The 7,285-nt window shown below is 43.2% G+C and overlaps 1 pseudogene; it reads right to left on the reverse strand.

Moving 5' to 3' along the window:
* Positions 1-5,103: 5,103 nt before the first annotated feature.
* Positions 5,104-5,565, reverse strand: LOC126500011 (60S ribosomal protein L27-like; annotated as a pseudogene).
* Positions 5,566-7,285: the final 1,720 nt, after the last annotated feature.

Raw genomic sequence — 7,285 nt, forward strand, 5'->3', positions numbered from 1 at the left:
GGAAGCAATTCTATGAACTACTGACTATGGAAACCACACCAAGCACTTCGTGATCAAATGCTCCAAGATTGACACGGCAAAGTCTAAACCATAGCCCGAGGGAAGAGAGGAGAGCAGAAGTCTTCCGGAATTGTCACGAGCTAGAACAACATTTTTAAAATAGAGATAAGAGCATTTTTTCCTAGTAAAAATGTCTTTCAGTAACGGTGAAATAACCTTTTTCAGGCCTAAAAGTCCCAAAGGAAGTCGTCGGCAAGTGCAGACTTGTACTACAAGAAAGATCAAAGAAATCCTTGCATCAGATAGGAGTGTGGATTTGTCCAAGGGAACGAGGGTGCCGGGAACGACCGTGTCTGGAACATAAAAGGCAGCTTTTGGGTCCATTAATCCTTTTAAGAGGAGCCAGTTTCACTAAAAATAAATTAGCATTTTTAATTGTGAAAAATGATGGGTTTCCTTCTCAGTCCTTCGCATAGCTAGTTTAATCATAGCCATCCCCCAGTCTCCTTCTTTCTTCCCTCCTGTGGCTCCCTTTCTGTTCCTTAGTAGCCCACCTTCTAGGAATATAGACAGCCAGTAAATACTTTAAAAAGCATTCAATATCCTTAGCAACATTTCCTTTTCTTTTTAAAATAACATTTTATATTCACTTTGAAATTTTTATACAAGTATATAATATATTTTGATCTTATTCAGCCCCTCCCCACTTCCGCAAGGATCCACCAACCTGTCTCCCTCCCAACTTCATGTCTTTTAAAAAAAATATTGTTATTTTAAGTAGCCTCTTTAGTTGAATTAGCTGACCACATGTATATGGACGTTGGGCCTTGTTCCAGTGAGGCATGGGCAGACTCCCAGGGACTACGTTCCTATAGAAAAGTTATTCTCTCTCCCTAAGTAAGCATCAAACTAAGTGGCTCACTTAGAGGGGAGGCCTCATTCATGCTGTAATTTTGAGTGACTTGCTCTTGTGCAGGACTTGGTACAGGCAGCTACAGCTGCCGGGAGTTGAAGCCTACATCAGCCTTTCATAGTTTGCCTTCCCGTTCTCTGGCTCTTACATTGTTCCCACCCTTCTTCTTTGGTGTTTCCTGAGACTTGGGTTGGGTGGGTTGGGCGGGGCTGATATAATCGTCTGTAACAGTCCAGGACTTTCTGTGGCTGAGCACTCACCTCTCTGACTCTCGGCACTTGAACCAGTTGTGAATCTCTGCGTTAGCCACCACCCACTGCAAAAACAAGCTTCTTTGACCAAGACAGAGAGCACCACAAATCTGTGTGTATAAACATAAATGTTAAGAAGATACTTTGACAACATGACCACTTTCCAAACACCAGTGGATTCTCTCTCTAGGGCCTAAGATCTCCAGACTCACAAGCTTTGGACCAGACTTTCAGTGCCACACACGAGTCCCTTCTGTGGAAAAGGTCTCAAATCTAATCTGGAAAGGGTTGGTTACCCCAATAACCACCATGCCGCTATTGCACTGTTGGACATACCATGTCTCTCAGCCACCATTTCAATGCAAATTCAAATGATTTTAGGACTCTATGTCACCACAGTAAGGACAGTTATCATCAAGAAAACAAATAACAAATACTGGTAAGTGAGGATGTTCCCACCAGCAGCGAGTGGCTAAAGGTTTCTCTTTCCACACATCCTCACTTTAAAGTAGACTAGGCAAATTTTATCTGTCTGCTGTAACCTGTGACCTGTGACGTGTTACACCTTGATAATGGAGAAGATAAGACATATTTTACTGATGCCAAAGAAAACCAAAAATAAATAAGTAAATAAATAAATAGGTTGAAAGGCCAGATGAGGTATCAGCAGTTTGTCATATAAGACTGTTTATTTGTTTGTTTATTTGAAAGGAATTTGACTTTTTTAGATTTTTCTTAAAAACTTATTTTTATTGATTGATAGAGTGAGTGTTTGTGCACATGGTATGCACAGGGGGCACATGGAGGTAAGAGGAAATCTTCTGCATATGTCATTGGTAGATGGAAAACCTGCTAGCAATAGAACATGCCCATAAAGAGAAACACACAGAGACCCATGAGATGGCTCAAGGGTACAGCGCTTGCCACCAAAGACCAGAGTTCAATTCCTGGGACCCACATGATGGAAGGAAGGGATTCGCTCCTGTGAATGGTCCTCTGACCTCCCAGTGCAAGCTATGGCACACACACGTCCTTACTTAGACCAGCAAGCATCACCCTGGCCACAATGAACTCCTGTAAAAGAGAAAATTAAGAGGAAAAAGGCATTTTTTAAAAAAACTATAAAATCCTTCTTAAGAAATGGTGCCTGGCAGTTATCTGGGAAAAGCAGCTGCCTGTAATTATCCTGCCTTTCAGAAAGAAACAGTGAGGCAGTTGCCTACGGTTGTCCAACGCAAAGAGAATGTTCTACCCCTTCACCGGCATCTGAGCATGCTTGACCAACTGACCACAGAAAGGAATTTCCCACTACAAACAGTCACATGACTCTTTGTGGCTCTTAGTAGTTTAAACCCACCGACGATGTGGCTTAGAAGCAAGGTGAGGAAGCCGACAACGGTTGTAGACCCCTCTGTGTGATTGCTCCCATTCATGGTGATTTTCCTCTATGAGCAATAAGTAAAGAATATTCCCATTCTCGGCTGGGTCTTCGGTGTCTGTTTGAGAGCAGAGGCTTCCTCACTCCGTCATTTCATAATCCCTACATGATACTTGGGAAACGTGGCTTGGTCAGCTCCGTGACTTCCCCAGCTCTGGTTTCATCTGCCACCCAGGAATGTGGTCAGCTGGAAGCATACCTCAGGGTCACCAGTCCTTGCCCTTGTGAAGCAACAAGGCATCCCTGGGTGTTTATAGAGCAAAAGCCATGGTCTGAGGACTCTGATGTTGCGACAACAGTGAAAGCCCCATTGTTATCTCGCAACACGTGAAGAACGGCAGACAGTCCTGGAGAAGATCAACAGAACCAAGAGCCTCTAACCATGCCTGCTAGGCTCCCCAGGTACTCCAGGCGGCACCCCCACCCAAGTCCTGCCCGTGGGGCAGTTACAGGGAGAGACAGACAGCATGCCTTCTCCAGGAACTGGCCATTGAATGCCAGGAAGAGAACAGCAGGAGGCAGAAGCCAGGACTGCTCATGAGGGTACTTCCTCATCACATGTAGAGGGAAGAGGAGTCAGTTGGGTGAAGGTTCTCCGTAGCTAACACCCTAAGGGCCAAAGTGCAGGGTCACAGATGGTTGTGAGCTGCTCTGCGGGTGCTAGGAATCAAACCTGGGTCCTTTGGAAGAGCAGCCAGTGCTCTTAACCACTGAGCCAGATCTCCAGCTCACGTGTACCATATTTTCAACAAAGTGTTTGGCACCTGAGGAATGGCAACCAGGGTTGAACACCAATGTCATAGTTTGAATGTGATTGGTCCCTATAATCTCAAAAGGAGTAGCTTTATTAGGAGGTGTGGCCTTGTGGGAGTAGGTGTGGTCTTGTTGGAAGAAGTTTGTCACTGTGGAAGTGGACTTTGAGGTCTCAAACATGCACACGGTATCACCCAGTGTCTGAGACCACTTCCTGTTGCCTGCAAGATGTAGGACTCTCAGCTACTTCTCCGGCACCATGTCTCCCTGCCCACTGCCATGCTCTCTGCTATGACAATAATGGACTGAACCTCTGACCTGTAAACAAGTCACCCCAATTAAATGTTTGCCATTAGAAGAGTTGGCATGGTCATGGTGTCTCTTCACAGCAACAGAAGCCTTAACTAAGACCTGTGGCCTTGACATGCACACACACATGTGTACCTATGAACATCCATGTACAAACACACAGGTACACAATGCACACATGTACACACACAGAGAGATGGGCAGAGAAGGGATTTAGTGCTTACCCAGCGTTGTGCTTCACGAGACCTCTTTATTCCCTTCTCCATCATCTTCCTCCACTCATTCACATATCAAGACAATTGATATCTGACAAGCAAGAGGCTCTGTACCAAACACAGAGAACTCATTGAAATAATTTACAGACTCTACCGTAAATATACCAATGTTAAGTGCTCAGTTTTATAGATGCCTAGAATATGGTCACATCTGGATAAACACAGTCCCTGTCAACTTAGAATTCCTTCATCATCCTCAGAACAGTCTTTAGGTCCCCTTGTAATATCTTTCCCAACCCCGGCCCAGTGCTCAGTCACTGTAGGTTTGTCTGTCTTCCTAGAGATCCACGAAAATGAGCGGACACAGTTTGTGTTCTTCTGTGTCTGATTCTCAAGCTCAGCACAATGTAGTAGAGAATTGGCAGCAGTTGTTTTGATTCTGAGTATTACTCCATAGTAGACACATACTACACTTTATCCCTTTACCTACAGAGGGATAGTTGGGTTAGATCCAGCTTGGAGGGTATTACAAGCACAGTTCTTAAGAATAATTGTGTGCAAGACTTTGATGCCTTAATTTCTCTCAATGTCTAGGGGTGGGTGGAATTTCTACCAGAGTATGTTTAACTGTATAAGAAAATTCTAGACTCCATCATGCACCTCTCTTATAATTTTACATGCTGATGATGTAATCTTTAATATCATCAGGATTTTGTTTTGTTTTTCAAGACAAGCCTTCTTCTCTGTGTAGCCTTGGCTGTCCTATAACTAGCTCTGTAGTCCAGGCTGGCCTCAAATTCGCAGAGACCCACCTGCCTCTGCCTCCAGAAGGCATGTGGCATGTGTGCACCACCATTGCCCAGAGATATTAACTTTTTTTTTTTCAAGACAGGGTTTCTCTGTGTAGCTTTGGAGTCTGTCCTGGAACTCCATAGACCAGGCTGGCCTCAAACTCATGGAGATCTGCCTGCTTCTAACTCTCAAGTGCACCACCACCGCCCGGCTGATATTAACAGTTTTTAAACTTTAACCTTGTACTGGATGTACAGTGGAATCCTGCTGAGGTTTAACCTAACTTTCCTTCATTATAATGGTGTTGATGTAGTACATACTTATTGGTATCTTGTACTTTATCTGTCTAAATTTTTCGACCATTTAGAATAGGTTTATTGTTTTTTTTTGTTTTTGTTTTTTAAGCTTTTAATGATGTAAACAAAAATGTACCTAAAAGCGAAGCTTCTGGAAAAACCATTTGTTCTTCCCTGTCTTGTATCGTTCCTCAAATTTGACCTTGGCTTCCCGCCTTGCCTTGCGTTTCAGGGCTGGGTCCCTAAAGACATCCTTGTTGACAAAACAGTTTTGTCCAGGGGGATGTCCACAGAGTACCTTGTGGGCATCAGGTGGTTGTAGTTATAAACCTTCACAAAGGACTTGATCTTGGATCTCTTGGCGACTTTCTTCTTGCCCATGGCAGCCGTCACTTTTCGGGGATAGCGGTCAATTTCAGCCACCAGGGCATGGCTGTAAGGGCGGTCTGAGGTGCCATCATCAATGTTCTTCATGATGACGGCTTTGCGTCCCGAGTAGCGTCCAGCCAGGACGAGCACCACTTTCCCGGGTTTCATGAACTTGCCCATTTCGACAGCGAGCAGCCGGTTCCCAGCAGCAGGTTTATTGTTTTATACTTAAATTAAGTTTTCGTGTGCATATATCATATATAAATTTTTTTTTTTGAGACAGCGTTTCACTGTGTAGCCTTGGTTGTCCTGGAACTTGATCTCTGTAAACCAGGCTAGAGATCCACCTGCCTCTGCTTCCCTAGGATTAAAGAAATGAACCATCATTGCCTGGCTTGGAACAGACAACATTTTAAAATGCTTTTTCATGTGGCTTGACTTTTTATTTTCTCAATAGTGTTTTATGAAGAAAGGCTTCTTACTGTGATAAAATCAAAGTGGCCACTGTTTCTTTTCTGGTTGATTCTTTTTGTACACCAGGGAATTTCACTTTTTTTTCTAGAAATGTTGGAGTTTTAGCTTTTACACTCGTGTCTATGCTTTTTTTCAGCTTTTGCATATAGTTCCAGATAAGAACTTAGATTCCTTCGTGGTTTTGTTTATTGATATTCTGGTATCTTCTTTCATTTGAAGAATAAACTATATTCTTCTATCCATAGATCTATTGGGATTCCTTATTGGTTTTTCCCTGACCATTTATGTGGTTTTATTTCTGCACTCTTGTGTTGGTTAGTGTTAACTCTAAAATAATGTTGCCTGAATATATGTTTCTGTACCATGAGAGTGCAGTTCCTACAGAGGCCAGAAGAGGGCATCTGATCCCCTAGGACTGGAGTTAGAGACAGTTGTAGCTGCCTTGAGAATGCTGGGAATCAATCCCAAGTCCCCTGGAAGAGCAGCCAGTGCTCTTACCTGCGGAACCACCTCTCCATCCCTGGTTTTATGTCAACTTGATACAAACTAAAGTTATTTGAAAGAGGAACTCTCAACTGAGAAAATGCCTCCCAAAGATTGGGTTTTACCCAATAACAAGTCTGTAGAACATTTTTAAATTAACAATTGATGTGGGGGGCTCAGCCCACTGTGGGTGGTGCCACCCTTGGGCTGGTACCAGGTCCTGAGTTGTGTAAGAAACCAGGCTGAGCAAGCTGTGAGGACCAAGTCAGTAAACAATGTTTCTCCATGGCTTCTGCTTCAGCTCTTCTTTCCAGGTTCATACCTTTAGTTCTTGACCTGGCTGTGATGTGGAAATTTAAGATAGACTAGCACCCTGCTCCAGTTGGTTTTGGTCTTGGTGTTTTATCACAGCAATAGAACCCTATTAGAGAGTCGACTAACAGTTTCCATGATCCTGCATCAGATTTATAGCACATCTGAAAATCAAGCGGAACATCAAGTCTCCCAATGGATATATCTTTAAAAAGATTATTTAGCTTTAGCATAGTAAAATTACATATAACAAAATAGGAAAAGGGGGTGATGTGGGATTCCCCTCTGTATGCTGTGAATACCTTTGGTTAATAAAGAAACTATCTTAGCCTATTGATAGGGCAGAGTAGAACTAGGTGGGGAAAACTAAACTGAATGCTGGGAGAAAGAAGGCAGAATCAGGAGAAGCCATGTAGCCCGGTCAGAGACAGATGCCAGATGGAACTTTACCCACATGGCGATACACAGAGAAATGGGTTAAATTAATATATAAGAACTAATCAATAAGAAGTTAGAGCTAAAAGGCCAAGCAGGAATTTAATTAACACAGTTTTTGTGTCGTTATTTCTGGAATCTGTGCAGTCGGGAACCAACAAGCGGCCTCCATACTACATGTATGCATGTGTGTATGTATATATGTATCTGTGTGTGTAATTTCTCCTAGGTTTTGAAACGATGTT

Source organism: Alexandromys fortis, unplaced genomic scaffold (genome assembly GCF_014885135.2).
Source record: "Alexandromys fortis isolate MF-2015 unplaced genomic scaffold, M_Fortis_MF-2015_v1.1 scaffold_36, whole genome shotgun sequence".
Lineage (NCBI taxonomy): Eukaryota > Metazoa > Chordata > Mammalia > Rodentia > Cricetidae > Alexandromys > Alexandromys fortis.